General features: G+C 47.7%; 1 long non-coding RNA gene across 1 annotated transcript in view; it reads left to right on the top strand.

Annotated features, from left to right (window-relative positions):
- Positions 1-21,110, top strand: part of LOC141129906 (uncharacterized) — an 83,726-nt gene that overhangs the window by 5,193 nt on the left and 57,423 nt on the right. The window lies entirely within an intron of this gene.

Raw genomic sequence — 21,110 nt, 5'->3', positions numbered from 1 at the left:
CTGGTGCAAGGATTTTTGACACCCTAGGCGAAACCTCATTTTGCCGCCCCCCCCCCGGCTGACTCCGCCCCCTTTTCCCTGCCCATGTAAATCCCACCTTTTTAATAAAGCGCCCATCAAATGCAACCTCACCAGCGCCCATCAAATGCAGCCTCACCAGCACCCATCAAATGCAGCCTCACCAGCACCCATCAAATGCAGCCTCACCAGCGCCCATCAAATCCAGCCTCACCAGCGCCCTTCAAATGTAGTTTCTACCAGCGCCCATGAAATGAAGCCTCACCAGCGCCCATCAAATGCAGCCTCACCATGCAGCCTCACCAGCGCCCCTTCAAATGTAGCCTCACCAGCACCCATCAAATGCAGCCTACCAGCGCCCTTCAATGCAGCCTACCAGGGCCCATCAATGAATGTTTGCTTGCTGCGGGAGTCGGGACACAGACACAGTCCTCCACCACTGCTGCGCCTCTGACACTGTGTGAATGGAGCGGCGGCTGCATGCTGAGACTAATGCCGCGTACACACGAGCGGACTTTCTATCCTACTTGGTCCGGCACACTTTCCGACGGACTTTGTCCGCCAGGTGCGCCGGACTTTAAAACGAACGGACTTGCCCACACACGCCGGGATTTTCCGGCGGGCTAAGTCCGCCCGTCTTTCCGACGGACTTTCGCCGGAGTTCCGGCGGACTTTCAGAATGAACGGACTTGCCCACACACGGACAAGTCCGTTCATTTTGAACGTGACTCAGGTGCGACGGGACTAGAGAAGGATGTCAATCTTGCCGCTTTTATCGGCGAGATTGACACCTTGCTAGCCCCGTCGCGGGGCATACCAGGCCCTTAGGTCTGGTATGGATTATAAAGGGGAACCCCGCTACGCCGAAAAAACGGCGTGGGGTCCCCCTAAAATCCATACCAGACCCCGATCCGAGCACGCAGCCTGGCCGGTCAGGAAAGGGGGTGGGGACGAGCGAGCGCCCCCCCCCCTCCTGAACCGTACCAGGCCGCATGCCCTCAACATGGGGGGTGGGTGCTTTGGGGGAGGGGGGCGCCCTGCGCCCCCCCCCCCAAAGCACCTTGTCCCCATGTTGATGAGGACAAGGGCCTCTTCCCGACAACCCTGGCCGTTGGTTGTCGGGGTCTGCGGGCGGGGGCTTATCGGAATCTGGGAGCCCCCTTTAATAAGGGGGCCCCCAGATCCCGGCCCCCCACCCTATGTAAATGAGTATGGGGTACATGGTACCCCTACCCATTTACCTAGGAAAAAAGTGTAAGTAATAAAACACACTACACAGGTTTTTAAAATATTTTATTAAACAGCTCCGGGGGGGGATCTTCCTCCGGCTTCGGGGGTCTTCTTCCGGCTTCGGGGGTCCCTCCGCTTCATCTTCTCCCGGCATCCGGTTGGTTCTTCTCCGCTCTCCGGCCTCTTCTCCCGGTGTCGCAGGTCTTCGGCCGGCCCCTCCGCTCTCTTCATGTAGCTCTATTGCGAGCGGAGGTCCGGACTTCTGGGCTTCTTGGCTTCTTGGCTTCTCTTCTCTTCTCTTCCCCCCAGATGTTGACACGACGCTCTCTCCGGCTGGACTGGTCTCTGAGGGCTGCGTTGTGACTTATATAGGCGGAGACCCCGCCCCCATATGATGTCACAGTCCTTGGGCATGCTGGGACTGTGACGTTTTAGGGGGCGTGGTCGACCACGCCCCCCGACCACGCCCCCTAAAACGTCACAGTCCCAGCATGCCCAGGGACTGTGACATCATATGGGGGCGGGGTCTCCGCCTATATAAGTCACAACGCAGCCCTCAGAGACCAGTCCAGCCGGAGAGAGCGTCGTGTCAACATCTGGGGGAAGAGAAGAGAAGAGAAGCCAAGAAGCCAAGAAGCCCAGAAGTCCGGACCTCCGCTCGCAATAGAGCTACATGAAGAGAGCGGAGGGGCCGGCCGAAGACCTGCGACACCGGGAGAAGAGGCCGGAGAGCGGAGAAGAACCAACCGGACGCCGGGAGAAGATGAAGCGGAGGGACCCCCGAAGCCGGAAGAAGACCCCCGAAGCCGGAGGAAGATCCCCCCCCGGAGCTGTTTAATAAAATATTTTAAAAACCTGTGTAGTGTGTTTTATTACTTACACTTTTTTCCTAGGTAAATGGGTAGGGGTACCATGTACCCCATACTCATTTACATAGGGTGGGGGGCCGGGATCTGGGGGCCCCCTTATTAAAGGGGGCTCCCAGATTCCGATAAGCCCCCGCCCGCAGACCCCGACAACCAACGGCCAGGGTTGTCGGGAAGAGGCCCTTGTCCTCATCAACATGGGGACAAGGTGCTTTGGGGGGGGGGGGCGCAGGGCGCCCCCCTCCCCCAAAGCACCCACCCCCCATGTTGAGGGCATGCGGCCTGGTACGGTTCAGGAGGGGGGGGGGCGCTCGCTCGTCCCCACCCCCTTTCCTGACCGGCCAGGCTGCGTGCTCGGATCGGGGTCTGGTATGGATTTTAGGGGGACCCCACGCCGTTTTTTCGGCGTAGCGGGGTTCCCCTTTATAATCCATACCAGACCTAAGGGCCTGGTATGCCCCGCGCTCGCCGCAATAGGAAGATTTGTTTTTCCTATTGCAGCGAGCGCGAGATGCAATACCATCCCCTCGTGTCGTATCTGGTCCGTCGGACCAGCCTACACACGAGCGGGCTTTCCGTCGGACCAGCACACACACGAGCGGACTTTCCGCCCGAAACTGAGTCCGACGGAAAGATTTCAAACATGTTTAAAATCTAGGTCCGGCGGGCTTTTGGGAAGAAGTCCGCCGGAAAAGTCCGCCGCCGCCCACACACGGGCGGATTGTCCGGCACACTCTGGTCCGCCGGACCAAGTATGCCGGAAAGTCCGACCGTGTGTACGCGGCATTAGTTGCTTGCTGCAGAGAGAAGAGAGTAGGAAAACCAGTGGCCAGGCACCCTAGGCAGCAGGGCGCCCTAGGTGGCCGCCTAGTTTGCCTAGTGGTAGCACCGGCCCTGTCCTCACTACACATCCCCCTCTCCCCCCTCTCACTGCTCAGCTGATCTGCAGATAGAACGGAGAGGCACCACTGAACAGCTGCTTTTTCATTTCGCAGAGAAAATGTAGCTGGAATTCACACTGGACTGGTGTGAACCCGGCCTTTAAACTTTTTTTACATTTCAGTTGCTTCTTGGTTTCTGGCCTAGGCCAAAAAAAGTCATACATTCCATTAGCGCATTTTTCCTTTATCTGGAGGAGGGAAGGGGGTGCTTTCTTAGCTAAGCACATCCCCCTGCCTACATGCCTGAGCTAAGGGCAGATGGATTCTAGGAAGTAAATGCTACATTAATTATATGCCCTTACTCAAGATGGTCATGGCGAGAAATGCTAAGGGGATGTTTTTCAAAGTGGTTTCTCAACAAAATAAAGCATGGAGACATGGATATTTGGGGGAGTTTTCTTTTAATACTAAAAAATATATAGCACATTCTGTTTGTTGTGCTCAAATACAGTTACATTTTTCACCCAGTTTGCTTCATTAGAAGTAGTAAAAGTGTGCTGCAGAGAACAATGGGTAGCCACACAGCAATGCTGAATATTTGTTTTTGTTTTTTTTATGTATTTCAATATCTGCACAGACCCCAAGAACAGTCTGTCTTTTCATACCGAGAGTGCTATTGCCTTTCCGAATAATAGTGGGATTTTCTTGAAACAGAACTAAACCCACAGATGTATCTGTTTCCCAAAACACAATGCCTAATTAGAAATGTTTAGGTAATGTTGTTAAAGTGGATATAAGAATTTTTTTTTTTTTTATAGAGAAAGTAAGGATTATATCCCCTGTCAGTTTCTTTTTTTTGTCAACTGTGTTCCATTGGGGGGATTTCTGTTCACTTCATGTCACATATCCAAAACAGGAAGTGAAAGGAAATCCCCCAAAGTGAGGGGATGCCTGCCTGTCACCAGAACTAGTGTCCCTATTGGAAGATTACACCTCTATTCCTGTTCTGGTGACAACCTTAATTTGGGGATTTTCTTTCACTTCCAATGATACAGGTACACATGACAAATAGGGTGAATCTCCTTAATGCATACCTCCCAACATTCCAAGATTGCCCGGGACAGTCATGCAATTGGCAGCTCTGTCCCGGGCACCTTCATTCCAGGACAATACAGTGTCCCGGAATTGCCTCCTGGCCCGGGGGCGATCTGATGCCCCCTAAAATAGTCCTTGCATCGCCGCTATCACATACTGTGGTGGGCCCCTGGGTGGCGGAGACCCATTTTATGTTATCCTCAGGCCCCTGGATCACTGCCCAAACTAGTTGCTAGCTGCGGCCCGCCTGGCATCTAGCAACCAGTGACCTCACAAGTTGGAGAGAGGCAGAGGTCCCAGCATTCACAGAGTGCACTTGTTGAGCCAAAGCTGGGGGTGGAGTCAGGGGGGAGTCGGGAGCCAGAGCTGGCAGCCGTGTTATGGGGATGACTTTCAGCGGCTACAGGAGGAGGACAGGTTCTCCTATATGCCACCCTGCTGGCCCTTCTATCCAGCCTGGCACTAGCTGCATAGACACTGTAGAGGCAAACAGTCATTTGTACCTAGATCCACTAGCTTCGCCCCAGGGTACCCAGGGAACGCACATGGCCACTCTGCTCCCTCCCATACTGCCCCCCTCCAGTCATGCTGTCCCCCCTTTACAGCCCTCCACTAACCGCCCTCCCATCATACTGCCCTCCACTACCACCTCTCCCACCATACTGCCCTCCACTACCACCTCTCCCACCATACTGCCCTCCACCACCCCCCTCCCACCATACTGCCCTCAACCACCCCCCTCCCATCATACTGCCCTCCATTACCACCGCTCGCTCCGTATTGCCCTCCACTACCCCCCCTCCCATCATACTGCCCTCCACTACCACCCCTCCCATCATACTGCCCTCCACTACCACCCCTCCCACCATACTGGCCTCCACTACCCCCTCCCACTATACTGCCCTCCACTACCCCCCTCCCATCATACTGCCCTCCACTACCACCCCTCCCATCATACTGCCCTCCACTATCGCCCCCTCCCATCATACTGCCCTCCACTACCACCCCTCCCATCATACTACCCTCCACTACCGCCCCCTCCCATTATACTGCCCTTCACTACTGCCCCCTCCCATCATACTGCCCTCCACTACCCCCCTCCCATCATACTGCCCTCCACTACCCCCCTCCCATCATACTGCCCTCCACTACCCCCCTCCCATCATACTGCCCTCCACTACCCCCCTTCCATCATACTGCCCTCCACTACCCCCTCCCATCATACTGCCCTCCACTACCCTTCATCATAGCTCATCCCAGAACCCTGCACTCTGTATGTAGCTCATCCCAGAACTCTGCACTCTGTATGCAGCTCATCCCAGAAGCCTGCACTCTGTACGCAGCTCATCCCAGAAGCCTGCACTCTGTACGCAGCTCATCCCAGAAGCCTGCACTCTGTACGCAGCTCATCCCAGAAGCCTGCACTCTGTACGCAGCTCATCCCAGAAGCCTGCACTCTGTACGCAGCTCATCCCAGAAGCCTGCACTCTGTACGCAGCTCATCCCAGAAGCCTGCACTCTGTACGCAGCTCATCCCAGAAGCCTGCACTCTGTACGCAGCTCATCCCAGAAGCCTGCACTCTGTACGCAGCTCATCCCAGAAGCCTGCACTCTGTACACAGCTCATCCGAGAACCCTGCACTCTGTACATAGCTTATCCCAGAACCCTGCACTCTGTACATAGTTCATCCTAGAACCCTGTACTCTGCATGAGCTCATCCCAGAACCCTGCACTCTGTACACAGTTCATCCCAGAACCCTGCACTCTGTATGCAGCTCATCCCTGAACCCTGCACTCTGTACATAGTTCATCCTAGAACCCTGCACTCTGTACATAGTTCATCCTAGAACCCTGTACTCTGCATGCAGCTCATCCCAGAACTCTGCACCCTGTACACAGCTCATCCCAGAACTCTGCACCCAGTACACAGCTCATCCCAGAACTCTGCATTCTGTACAGAGCTCATCCCAGAAGCCTGTACTCTGTACACAGCTCATCCCAGAACCCTGCACTCTGTGCATAGCTCATCCCAGAACCCTGCACTCTGCATGCAGCTCATCTCTGAACCCTGCACTCTGTACATAGTTCATCCTAGAACCCTGTACTCTGCATGCAGCTCATCCCAGAACTCTGCACCCTGTACACAGCTCATCCCAGAACTCTGCATTCTGTACACAGCTCATCCCAGAAGCCTGCACTCTGCCAGCAGCTCATCCCAGAAGCCTGCACTCTGCCAGCAGCTCATCCCAGAACCCTGCACTCTCTGCACAGCTCATCCCAGAACCCTGCACTCTCTACACAGCTCATCCCAGAACCCTGCACTCTCTACACAGCTCATCCCAGAACCCTGCACTCTCTACACAGCTCATCCCAGAACCCTGCACTCTATACAAAACTCATCCCAGAACCCTGCACTCTGTACATAGCTCATCCCAGAATTCTGCACTCTGTACGTAATGCACTCCAAAACCCTGCATTCTTTTATCCTTTTTTTTATGAATGTGCTGGGTTTTGTATGTATCCATGAAACTCTTGCTTGTGGGACAATAATAAAAGCATATTTTATAGGCACAAGGAAGCCCCAGTTTTGTTTAATGATACCCCTTAAGCTCCGCCCACTGTCAGAAGTTTTACCATGCCCACATTTGCTGCGCACACTATGCAAAGTTACTTCCTTCCTCAAGTGTCCCTAATTCTGAAGTTTAAAAGTTGGGAGGTATGTTAATGGCGGCAGACAAACAGCAATAAAAGCCTGACAGGTGTTCTAACCCACTCTGCCCAAAACAAAAAATAAAGTATTGCCTTTAGTTATACTTTAACCACTTAACAACCGGCCCATAGCCAAATGACGGCTACAGGGCGGTTGTTTAACTCTGGGAGGACGTCCAGGGACGTCCTCCCAGAATTCTGCTCTCGCGCGCCCCCTAGGGCGCGCACTCGAGAGCATCCGTGATCGCCGGGTCCACAGGACCCGGCGCATCACAGATCCCGGTAAATGGCCGCTGATCGCGGCCGTTTACCATGTGATCGCTCCGTCAAATGATGGAGCGATCACATGTAAACAAACCGGCGTCATCTGATGACGCCGGTTCCTCTCCTCCCCCTCTCCTCCCCTCCTGTGTACCGATCGGTACACAGTGACCGAAGAGGCGGATGGATGGATGGCTGCAGCGTTGTGGGCTGCATCTGTAGTGCCCACAGCGCTGCACAGAGACATCCAGCCATCCATCCATCCATGCTCAGCCATCCCTACTACTCAGCATGCCCTGCAATGCTGTGCAATACTCTGCAATTCCCTCTGCAATACCCCGCAATACTCTGCCATACCCCGCAATACTCTGCCATACCCTGCAATACCCCGCAATACTCTGCCATACCCTGCCATACCCCGCAATACTCTGCCATACCCTGCCATACCCCGCAATACTCTGCCATACCCCGCAATACTCTGCCATACCCCGCAATACTCTGCCATACCCCGCAATACTCTGCCATACCCCGCAATACTCTGCCATACCCCGCAATACTTTGCCATACCACGCAATACTCTGCCATACCACGCAATACTCTGCCATACCCTGCAATACCCCGCAATACTCTGCCATACCCTGCAATACCCCGCAATACTCTGCCATACCCCGCAATACTCTGCCATACCCTGCAATACCCTGAAATATCCCGCAATACCCAGCCATACTCTGCAATACTCAGTGATACCCAGCCATACTCTGCCATACCCAGCCATGCTCTGCAATACCCCACAAAAATCTGCAATACTCTGCCATACCCAGCCATACTCTGCCATACCCAGCCATACTCTGCCATACCCAGCCATACTCTGCCATACCCAGCCATACTCTGCCATACCCCGCAATACTCTGCCATACCCCGCAATACTCTGCCATACCCCGCAATACTCTGCCATACCCCGCAATACTCTGCCATACCCTGCAATACCCCGCAATACTCTGCCATACCCCGCAATACTCTGCCATACCCTGCAATACCCTGAAATATCCCGCAATACCCAGCCATACTCTGCAATACTCAGTGATACCCAGCCATACTCTGCCATACCCAGCCATGCTCTGCAATACTCTGCCATAACCCGCAATACTCTGCCATACCCAGCCATACTCTGCCATACCCAGCCATACTCTGCCATACCCAGCCATACTCTGCCATACCCAGCCATACTCTGCCATACCCAGCCATACTCTGCCATACCCCGCAATACTCTGCCATACCCCGCAATACTCTGCCATACCCCGCAATACTCTGCCATACCCCGCAATACTCTGCCATACCCCGCCATACTCTGCCATACCCAGCCATACTCTGCCATACCCAGCCATACTCTGCCATACCCAGCCATACTCTGCCATACCCAGCCATACTCTGCCATACCCAGCCATACTCTGCCATACCCAGCCATACTCTGCAATACCCAGCCATACTCTGCAATACTCGGTGATACCCAGCCATACTCTGCAATAATCGGTGATACCCAGCCATACTCTACAATACTCGGTGATACCCAGCCATACTCTGCCATACCCAGTCATACTCGGCGATACTCTGCAATACCCAGCCATGCTCAGCCGTACCCAGCCTCTGTATGTGGCCAGGCTGTGGAAGTCTCACACATGTGGTATCGCCGTACTCAGGAATAGTAGGAGAGTCTATTTTGGGGGGTCATTTTTGGTATATACATGCTATGTGTTAGAAATATTGTATAAATGGACAACTTTGTGTTAAAAAAAAAAAAAGCGTTTTAACCACTTCCCGCCTTCCGTCATACGACGTCCTTTACTTTGTGCGGGGATATCTGAATGATGGGTGCAGCTACAGGCATCATTCAGATATCATCTTTTTCAGCCGGCGATTCCCTACACCATAAGAATGATCGTAGCGGCTGTTACACTGCTTGATCGTTCTTACGGGAGGCGAGAGGGGACGCCCCCCCCCCTCCCGCCGCCCTCCGGTGCTTCTACCGACTCACCGCTATGATCGAAGCCAGGATCTTTTTTTTTTTTTTTTTTTTTATTTCAGGAACAGCCTAGAGGTGAGATGTGGGGTCTTATTGACCCCATATCTCACTGTAAAGAGGACCTGTCATGCCATATTCCAATTACAAGGGATGTTTACATTCCTTGTAATAGGAATAAAAGTGATCAAAAAAATTTTTTTTTTGGAAAAAAGTGTCAAACTAAAATAAATAAAATAAAATGAACAATAAAAAAAAATTAAAATTTTTTAAAGCGCCCCTGTCCGTGTGCTCGCATGCAGAAGCGAAATACGTAAGTCCCGCCCACATATGAAAACGGTGTTCAAACCACACGTGTGAGGTATCGCTGCGATCGGTAGAGCGAGAGCAATCATTTTGGCCCTAGACCTCCTCTGTAACTCAAAATTTGTAACCAGTAAAAAATTTTAAAGCGTCGCCTATGGGGATTTTTAAGTGGTGAAGTTTGGCGCCATTCCACAAGCGTGTGCAATTTTGAAAGGTGACATGTTAGGTATCTATTAACTTGGCGTAACTTCATCTTTCATATTATGCAAAAACATTGGGCTAACCTTACTGTTTTGTTTTTTTTAAAGCAAAAAACAGTTTTTTTTCCAAAAAAAACGCGTTCCAAAAATTGCTGCGCAAATATCGTGCGAGATAAAAAGTTGCAATGACCGCTATTGTATTCTCTAGGGTCTTTGCTAAAAAAACATATATAATGTTTTGGGGTTCTATGTAATTTTCTAGCAAATAAATGATGATTTTTACATGTAGGAGAGAAATGTCAGAATTGGCCTGGGTGCTCCAGAACGCCTGAAGGTGCTCCCCTGCATGTTGGGCCTCTGTATGTGGCCACGCTGTGTAAAAGTCTCACACATGTGGTATCGCCATACTCGGGAGTAATAGCAGAATGTGTTTTGGGGTGTAATTTGTGGTATGCATATGCTGTGTGTGAGAAATAACCTGCTAATATGACAATTTTGTGAAAAAAAAAAAAAGAAAAAAAAAAAACTTGATTTTGCAAAGAATTGTGGGAAAAAATGACAACTTCAAAAAACTCATCATGCATCTTTCTAAATACCTTGAAATGTCTTCTTTCCAAAAAGGGGTCATTTGGGGGGTATTTGTACTTTTCTGGCATGTTAGGGTCTCAAGAAATGAGATAGGCTGTCAGTACTTCAGGTGTGATCAATTTTCAGATATTGGTACCATAGCTTGTGGACGCTATAACTTTCACAAAGACCAAATAATATACACTAATTTGGGTTATTTTTACCAAAGATATGTAGTGGTATAAATTTTGGCCAAAATATATGAAGAAAAATTACTAATTTTCAAAATTTTATAACAGAAACGAAGAAAAATTTATTTTTTTACAGATTTTTCGGTCTTTTTTCTTTTATAGCGCAAAAAATAAAGAACCCAGCGGTGATTAAATACCACCAAAAGAAAGCTCTATTTGTGTGAAAAAAAGGACAAAAAATTCATATAGATACAGTGTTGCATGACTGAGTAATTGTCATTCAAAATGTGAGAGCACCAAAAGCTGAAAATTGGTCTGGTTATTAAGGGGGTTTAAGTGCCCAGTGGTCAAGTGGTTAATACCAGGGTTGTTTTGTGCAGTGTTTTCATTTCCGTTCTGCCTACTAGTGCATTTGCAGTGTATGTAAATTCAAGGCATGTCTCTGATGCTGTCTTAGTTGCCAGTGTGCATATGTCAGCTCTCAAATCAAACGTTAAAGTACTCAAATTGATGTACACGTACAGCACTATTTACACTACAGATTTAAAAAGGGGCTAAGACTGCATCGTTCGCATTTGCAAAAGGATAAGAGGGTTTAGTTTTGCATTAAGAGTTCAGTTTAGCACAATGGACGATGGTAACAGGCCTATCCAACTTCATCCTTTAATGAAGTTTTTTTTTTTCTCTCCAACCAAATAGCTCTACACGCTAATTTAATCATCCATACATACTTTGAGCAGATACAGTATATTTATCTTTACATTTGGAAAAAAACACATATTTGAACCATGTGTCAAATGTAGCACAACATCTTATGTATCCATATTTTAGTGAACCAAGGCCAACAATAATATCTAGAAAGATAAATGATCCTGATGGAGGTTATTCTAAAATAGAGCCATTAAAAAAAAGAAGATTCGTATGCCGTGTTCTTTATTGTACTTGTCCTTGGTCTGTCCATTCTATGATTTAATGTACCTCCTGTTACTAAGACTGGCATTATCTTGTAGTGTGCTTGACAATTTAGGGGACAGAATTATCCCTCCTGTCACCAAACAGGCTATCAGCATCCAGATTACTGAGAATGAATTATCTACTGATGACAAATAATCCAGTATATCTTATTTGTGATCTATCTATCTATCTATCTATCTATCTACTGTGGCACTCTAGTCTTGTGCTTGTCACCTTATTTATTAAGACTGATATATTAGTTAGAATGTAAATCATAAATTGGTTTTAGACCTGCTGGATTAAAGATTCTGGTTCTATTTTTGATATCTAATTCATTTTTCTATGACGTCATATGTTAGCGTTATTTTAATTTAATCGCACCAGCAACAGGAAAACTGCACACTGAGATGTAAAATAACATGCTTCTCCTATTAACATAGCCAGCAGGAACAAGACACATTTCACACTAGGCGCATAGCTTTCTCAAAGAGTTTTTTATTTGACTACTTTTATAATGATCAACAATAAAATAAATGACATTCACCCACCATCTATCTCTGTCTAGCTCCCCAAACCTGCCTTTGGACCTAAGAGGTCAAACTGGTACAGTATAGTATTTTTACATTGGAAATGATTTCTACAAATAAATTTGTTGTTTTTTTTTTTTTTTTTTTTAAACTGTGGTAATCTGCACCAAATCTGTAATATACCCATCTTTAGAAAAGTAGAGGCAGCAACTGAGACCATCTAAGGCCTTTTTCAACCAGTGTGCCTTGAGGATTCTTCAGGGGTGTCTTGGCAAAATGTCTAAAAATGTATACAAGCCAGCAGGTGGTTCAAGACTGCCTTTTAGTTACACAAAGCCCCAGGTTTTCATTATGTGCCATTTCAATCTTCAGGTCACCAGCATCTTAACAACCAGTGATGTCATCAGTGTTAAGAAGGGTGTTGATCGCCTGCACAGTATCCTTGTTTGACCCTCCCCTGCCCCTCTCCATCAACACTGGGGTCGCATTAGCTGAGCGATGGAGAGAAACTGAGGGAGAGGAGAAACATTGGAATACTAGTCAGTACCAGTGTGCAAAAGTGTATTTGCTTTGGAAGAATAAATCACCTCTAATGTTCGGTGTCAGACCTGTGTCAATGCTGCCGCATTTTGTAAAGCTATTAGAATAGTTTTTTTACATTTTAGAACGGTGTGCTTTGTCTATAATTTTAAAGGGTGCCTTGACTGAAAAAGGTTAAGAAACACTGATCCAAGGGTTCAGCCACATTGGCAAATGAACCATGCCTGCGATTGGATGCAAGAACGAAGGTGCGATTATCTGAAAGTCGTGACCCTCATTGAAAGCAATAGGAGGCTGCTGACTCTCGCAGCTAATCGTACCTACTCACATGTAACCGCTCATGCAGTGATCACACGCAAGTGATCTGCCCAGGACGCAGGCAGTTTGCATCCAAGGCCAATCACTCACATGTGATCACTGCATGAGCGGTTACATGTGAGTAGGTGCGATTAGCTGCGAGAGTCAGCAGCCCCCCTTTGCTCCCATTGCTTTCAGTGAGGCTCACTACTTACAGATAATTGCACCTTCGCTAGGGTTCTCTCATCTAATCGCAGGCATGGTGCATTTACATCTTAATCTACTTAAATGATATGGCAAAAAAAAAGTAACAGAAAATTCCACAAGAGGTCAGACTTAGACTTTAAAACAGTAAAACAGTGTCTGTTCAAAATGACTTAAGAACTTGTGATTGATAGTTGTTGATTCATGCATCTTATTTGCATAGTGAGTTTTATTGCTTCCTTTTAACTCAAATAACAACAGCTAAGCTGACAATTGGGCCTCAGGCACACAAGCATTTTTTCCGGTATGGAAAAATGCAGCATGCTGTGCTTTTTTTTTTTTTTTTAAACGCATTGCAATTGTGTAAACTAGGATCATTGGAATACATTAATTTTCCTTGCATATGTGTTCATACAGCATTAAGGACCGTAAGGATTTACCCCCATATTGACCGGGCCATTTTTTAAGATACGGCACTGCGTTGCTTTAACTGACAGTTGTACGTTCGTGTGAAGTTGTACCCAAACAAAATTGACGCTCTTTTTTTCCCACAAATAGAGATTTCTTTTGGTGGTATTTGATCACCTCTGCGGTTTTTATTTTTTGCGCTATAAACAAAAAAGGGCGACGATTTCGAAATAAAAAACATTTTTTACTTTTTGTTATAATAAATATCCCAAAAATGTTTTTAAAAAATATATTTCTTCATCAGATTAGGCCAATATATATTCTTCTACATATTTTTGGTAAAACAAATCGCAATAAGCGTATATTGGTTGGTTTGTGCAAAAGTTATTGCGTCTACAAAATATGGTATAGATTTATGGCATTTTTATTATTATTTTTTTTCTTTTACTACTAATGGCTGTGATCTGCGATTTTTTGCGAGACTGCGACATTGCAGCGGACAGATCGGACACTTTTGACACATTTTTGGGACCATTGACATCTAAAGAAAAATTTTACTGAGGAATATTTCAGTTTGAATTTATCACGGACAGTTTTTGTTTTCACTGCACCTTACTGAGGAACATTCCCGGGACAAGGTCATCTGGTGCCCAGGGCGAAGATGGCAAACTGCGCCCCCTCGGTTGTAAAGAAGGAGCGACTTATAGTGGGACCCAGTGACACTAAGTTCACACCTAGGCGTTCTGGATCATAGGCTGAATCACTGTGATTCTGCCCACTTGCGATCCCGTTACTTTCAATGGCACCCCAATCGCGGTGCGATTTTGTGGCAATTGTCTCCCTACAAGTCGCGACAAAATTGCTGGATGCCTGTTGCCCAAAAGAAGCTCCGGAACACCTAGGTCCTGAATATAGCTTTATACACTGATCAGTGGTAATAATATGCATTGACACTGTACTAATGACAATGGCTGAGAAGGGGTTAATATCTAGGGGCATCCAAGGGTTAATTGTGTGCCTAACAATGTGTAATATGTGTACTGATTTTTACCATAGACTGATTTGTTTATTTTCCCTGCTTTGCATTCCCTCTGTACAGAGCCCGATGTTGATTGTCAACACATGGCTCTGGGCTGTGGAGTCAGTAGGTCATGGTCCTGAATCATTGGCTGGGATCTGCTGACAGACTCCCACTCAGTCAAATCACAGGTGAGTAGGCGGGCAGGGGCATGCACCCGAAACCCTAAGCCTAGGTTTACAATGTAGTGATGCAAGAACCAGTGCGATTCCAGCGCCAGTTCCCGCATCGCATCTTTCCCACAGGCAGTTCACACTGCCCTCTGCGAACTGCTGTGGGTGTCAATACATTGTTAATGAACCCCGAGATTGGTGCACAGATCGCAGTGCGAACTGTGAACTCACACAGGAATCGGATCACATAGGTGAGAACACCCATGCAATCTGATTCCAGTGCGGGAAAAAAAAAGTAGTGATGCAAGAACCAGTGCGATTCCAGCGCCAGTTCCCGCATCGCATCTTTCCCACAGGCAGTTCACACTGCCCTCTGCGAACTGCTGTGGGTGTCAATACATTGTTAATGAACCCCGAGATTGGTGCACAGATCGCAGTGCGAACTGTGAACTCACACAGGAATCGGATCACATAGGTGAGAACACTCATGCAATCTGATTCCAGTGCGGGAAAAAAAAAGTCCTTGTACCTTTTTTGTGCAAATCCAATGCAAGTTCAGCCATACAACTGTATGGCTGAACTCGCATTTCACAGACATCCCATGTGATCGGCACCACAGTGTAGGTGCAAATCACATGCGATGTCTGTGTTCGCTACAGTGCGACCCTAGGCTGAAACGGGCAGTGACGTATGGGTACGTCGCGGTGCTTGTAGCTGCCACCCCAAGGCAAGTGGTTAATTACCCATGGTATTTGTAATATGCAGCATGAAGGGGTTAATGTGTATTGTCAATAATGCATTAGTGACAAGTGGCAGTTAATTAACCCCTTTTGGGCTGCATTAGTGGCATCAGTGTTAATTAACCCCTTCATGCTGCAGCATGAAGGGGTTAATTAACACTGACACTGGTGCCACTAATGCAGCCCAAAGGGGTTAATTAACTGCCACTTGTCACTAATGCATCATTGACAATACACATTAACCCCTTCATGCATATTACAAAATAATCATGGGTAATTTATTAACCACCCCTCAGCCCTACCCGAAAAAGGAGCTAACAAACTCATCTGCAGATGGCTTACTATTGCTTGGTTCCTCCTCCTCCTTCTCTAGATCACACTCGCAGCTCCGCTCCTCTCCACTCCCGCCTCCCGGCCAGCCTCTCTGTGACGTCATGCTGGAACGGGACTAGGAGATGCCTGTCGGGAGGAGATTGGTCCACCTGACAGGGAAGGCAAGGGCTCGTCCTCGCTTGTGCGGGGTGCGGGAGCAGACTCGGCACATCGTTGCAGCTCTGACTGGCTGTGCAGTGCTGTATTCTTCTGGCGCAGCCTGTGTGTACAGTTCAGCCTTCGCTGACACTTCACCTGCATCCCCCTACTCTAGTGAATTGTCCCGCCCAGGGCATCCGCCCCCTTCGCCCCTGCCTTGTACCGGCCCTGCTGAGGAATATTTCAGTTTGAGCTTATCACGGACAGTTTTTGTTTCTTTCACAGACATTTTATGTATATTTCTTGTGTACATTTGACAGTTCTTTTCATGATTTTTATGATTTATATATTAGATGCTTATCTCTGATTTACGAGCTGCCAACAGTTTCATATTCATCCCTAAGGGATGCTCTGATATTTTGACTCTCACATTAGCGCTGCATCTATATATTTTTCTTTATTTGTTACACAGTTCACTATACTGTTGATGCTGGCTGCTAAGTTATTGCTTCATCATTAGTAGCGCAACTTTTTTTCACATTTATTGTTTTTACCATTGACATCTATACAGCAATCAGTGCTATAAAAATGCACTGATTACTGTGTAAATGTCACTGGCAGGGAAGGGGTTAACACTAGGGGGCGATCAAGGGGTTAAATGTGCTCCCTAGGTGTGTTTATAACTGTATGGGGATAGGACTGACTAGAGGAGGAGCCAGATTGCTGTTCCTACTTAGTAGGAACACACAATCTGTCTCTCCTCTCCTGACAGAATGGGGATTTGTGTGTTTGTTTACACACACAAATCCCCGTTCTGACACTTGTGCACGCGATCGCGGGTGACCGGCGGTGATCGCGCCTGCCAGCCAGGCGCATCGGGTCCCCCGCCTTGCAGTGGGCCCGTGCATGCGCCTGCTATGGCTCTTAAAGGAGCCAACGTACGGGTACAGTGTTTCATGGGAACGAGGCACTTTGCCAACGTATATGTGCGTGAGCTGGTCGGTAAGTGGTAAAAATGCACCTCACTGCTTCTGGTGTAAACAAGCCTTTAAAGGAGAAGTAGGGCCAAAGCTGTTTTGGCCCTACTTCTCGGGTGAGTCACAGAAGTGCACATGGTTCTGCTCTCCTGTGACCTGTATTTAGCTGACATGGCTAAAGTCTGCTATCAGCTGATGTCACTCCAGTCCAGCCTCTGAAGGGATCCCCACTTTAATCCACCCAAATGCCTGGACCAGCAGCTTGGTCAGCCTCTCAGCAAGCCGCTGAGAGCCTGAGCCAGACGCTCCCATCCTCTCCACAGCCCAGTGCTCCAGTGAGCGTTGGAGGAGCAGAGAAGAGAGCCAATGTCTGACAGTCACCAGCTCTCTGCTCACTGAACACCGAGACCTGAGCGGTCACCCAGTTCTAGGAGTAGAGGCGGTGGGGGAGAGATGTAGCATCGGATCAATGCTGCGTCCATCTAGGTAAATATGAATGTTTGTTTTTTCAAAAGTAAACCCATACATCTCATACTTTTAAAGCAGGAACATCTAAACGCAGGAAAAAGCAGTATGAGAGGCATAAAAGCTGTAAATATTTCCCAGATAACTTAACATAACTGTTTAGAAAAGCTAAATGCAATAGTACCATTCTCATTACTTTCTGGGCACACCTCATACAGTATATGTAAGTGATATACTGTAACTAAAGGTTTGTTGGCCAAGGTATGTCTTTTTGCTGATGACACAAAGGTGTGCAATAGGGTTGATACCCCTAGAGGTGTCTGTAACGCGGAACATGATTTGGTATTGCTGAAAGATTGGCCAAAGCAGTGGAAACTTCAGTTCAATGTTTTTTAATCTAAAGCAATGCATCGGGGGGGGGGGGGGGGACCCATGGGAGAGTACAATATTGTGAGTACAGTGTTAGCCAGCACTATGGAAGAAAAGGATTTGGGGGTACTTATTTCAGATGATTGCTAAATGAGCAAACAATGTGACCAGGCAGTGGAAAAAGCAAATAGAATTCTAGGATGCATCACTGGAGAGATTACCAGCAGGACGATGGAGGTTCTGATTCCCCTACATAGATCTTTGGTGAGACCTCATTTATAATACTGTGTCCAATTCTGCAGACCTCACTTACACAAAGATATTTATAAAATAGAACAAGTCCAGAGACAGGTAACAAAAATGGCAAAAGGTCTGGGGAATAAAATATATCAAGAGCGACTTCAGGAACTTAATTTGTACATTCTGGAGAAAAGAAAGTAAAGGGGCGGCATGATTGAAACCTTTAAATGCATCAAGGGGGTGAATAAGGTGCAGAAGGGTAGTTTTTTTCAATATGAAACCAAAATCAAGAACACAGGGACATGACCTCAAACTAACTGGAGGGAAGTTCAAAACCAATCTTTGGAAGTATTATTTTACTGAAAGGGTAGTTTATACTTTGAATAAACTTTCAGCAGAGGTAGTGAGTAGACATGTGCAATTTGTTTCGGTCCGAACACAAATTCAGACAATTTTTGGGTTATTAGGAGATTCGGATGTATCCAAATCTCCAAATGAATTAGTATATAGTAACAAATTTTGTTGAAATTCTTTAAGTGGCTTCCCCACTGACAGCTGAAATGTAAATTAAAAAATGCCGGCAATAGAAAACTCTAAAAAAAAAAAAAAAAAAAAAAAAAAAACAGCAGTGCCCCCCCAACACCCAATCCATACTAGGCTCTTCGGACTGGTGACCCCGCCCCTTGTGACGTCACCAACCGGGGCATGCTGGGTCGATGACGTCACAAGGGGGTGGGGTCACCAGGTGATGCCACCAGGTAGCCCCGCCCCTTACCCATTTAAGAACTGTCCCCCACCGGAATAGGCATTTGGAGGTCAGCCTTTGTCGCTGACGGAGCTTTTTTTCGGGTCTGGCAGTGCGGCGGACCCGTGATTGACAATGGATCTATATCGGGGGACATTGTTTTTTGTTTTGTTTTTTAATAAATGAATTGTCAAAAACTGTCTACTGTTTTTCTTTATTTTTGACACTTCTTTTGAATGAGTAGGGGTTCAATGTACCCCATACTCATTCACATGGGGGGGCTGGGATCTAGGGGCCTCCCTGCCCCAAAGCACCCACCCTCATGTTGATGGCATGTGGCCGTGTATGGTTCAGAAGGGGGCCGCTTGCTCGCCTCCCCCTTTTTCTGGGCTGCCAGGCTGTGTGCTTGGATAAGGGTCTGGTATGGATTTTGGGGGGGTCCCATGCTGTTTTAAAAAAAACTTTATTTTTTTACATAGCCACGGCCGGCAATTGCAACCATGAGTCATTTTAAATGTGATTTGACTCATTTTTTTTCTTTAGAAATGTAATTTTTGCTGCAGCATGTTCTATACATGCTACAGATGCAACACTTCACAGGCAGACTAAGGGGACCCCCAGGCACTGAATTTAAAGGAATTTTTCATTTTTATTGGTTAATTTTAAGTGGGTTCCCTCCCCCCCACCACAAAGCAGCTTGTCCCTATGTTCATGGGGACAAAGGCCTTTTCCCGACAAACCTGGGCACTGGTTGTTGGGGTCTGCAGGCAGGGGGGCTTATCAGAATCAGGAAACCCACTTTAACAAGGGGGTCCCCAGATCCCGCCCTTCCCGCTGTGTGAATGAGTATGGGGTACATTTAACCCCTACTCATTCACCCAAAAAAATTTCAAAAATAAAGACAGTTTTTGACAAGTTCTTGAGTAAAAAAAAACTAGAAAAACCAATGTCCTTTGATGTAGATCCATCGACAAACACGACGTCCACTGCACCATCAGACCCGGGGAAAAAAAGCTCTGCCCGCGACAAAGACTGACCACCTAATGCCTTCTCTGCCGGGTGACAGTTCTTAAATAGGTAATGGGCGGGGCACCTGGTGACCACGCCTCCTTGTGACATCATTGACCCAGCATGCCCCAGCCGGTGATGTCACAAGGGGCAGGGTCACTTGTCGACGTCAACAGGTGACTCTGCCCCTTAGCTATTGAAGAAATATCAGACAGAGGAGCATTCAACGAAACCAGAGGTTTATTTCTTTTTTCGGGTTCGTCGGTGTGGCAGGCGGAGTGAGATGGATCTACATCAGGGGACTTGTGTACTGTCTTTATTCTTTTTTTTACACATTTTTGGTGAATGGGTAGGGCTATTATGTACCCATACTCACTCACATAGTGGGGAGCCAGGATCTGGGAGCCTCTTGTTAAATTAGGCTTCCAGATTCCGATAAGCCCCCCGCCCGCAGACCCCCACAACCACAGCCCAAGGTTGTGGGGAAAAGGCCCTTGTCCTCATCAACATAAGGACAAGGTGCTTTTGGGTGGGGGCAGAGCCCCCCTGACCCAAAGCACCCCCTCCATTTTGAGGGCATGTGGTCTGGTATGGTTCAGGAGGGGGGCACTCGCTCATCCCACCCCTTCTCCTGGCCTGCCGGGCTGCATGCTCCGATAAGGGTCTGGTATGGATTTTGGGGGGCCCCATGCTCTCATATTTTTTTTTTGCGTGGGGTTCTCCTTAGAATCCATACCAGAGTCGAAAAAAAGCCTATCACAGGCTTCTGTCAAAGGCACATCGGTCCCAAACACGGGGAGCCACCGCCGCCTCATTTATGCCTGCCAGTGCTGCTTGCCAGTGCCCACCAGTGCCACCTGCCAGTGCATATCAGTGCCGCCAATCAGTGCCCACCAGTGCCCTCTACCAGTGCCCACCAGTGCCACCTATTAATGCCCATCAGTGCCACCTATCAATGCTGATCAGTGCTGCTAATCAGTGCCCTTCAGTGTCTCATCATCAGTGTCACCTATCAGTGTCACCTATCAGTGTCACCTATCAGTGTCACCTATCAGTGCCACCTATCAGTGCCACCTATCAATGCCACCTATCAATGCCCTTCAGTGCCACCTATCAATGCCACCCATCAGTGCTGCCTTATCAGTGCCCACCAGTGCCACCCATCAGTGCCGCCTTATCAGTGCAACTTATCAGTGCCGCGTTATCAGTGCAACTTATCAGTGCAGCCTATCAGTGCCCATCAGTGCAGCCTATCAGTGCCTATCAGTGCAGCCTATCACTGGCCCATCAGTGCAGCCTATCAGTGCCCATCAGTGCAGCCTCATCAGCGCACATCAATGAAGGAGAAAAAAATTACCTGTTTGCAAATATTTATAAAAAAACTTTTTTTTCCTTTTTTTAGCAAAAAATAAAAAACCCAGCAGTGATTAAATACCACCAAAAGAAAGCTCAATTTGTGGGGAAAAAAATATAAAAATTAAATTTGGGCAGAGTGTTGCATGGCCGCACAATTGTCATTCAAAGAGGGACAGCGTTATAAGCTGAAAATTGGCCTGGGCAGGAAGGGGTTTTAGGTGCCCAGTAAGCAAGTGGTTAACAATCAGCTATTCTTCACACAGAATTCGAATTGGT

The sequence above is a fragment of the Aquarana catesbeiana genome, linkage group LG02, assembly GCF_042186555.1.
Source record: "Aquarana catesbeiana isolate 2022-GZ linkage group LG02, ASM4218655v1, whole genome shotgun sequence".
In the NCBI taxonomy this organism is placed as follows: Eukaryota; Metazoa; Chordata; class Amphibia; order Anura; family Ranidae; genus Aquarana; species Aquarana catesbeiana.
Note: the sequence above shows the minus strand (reverse complement) of the source record. Positions and strands in the feature narration are given on the sequence as shown.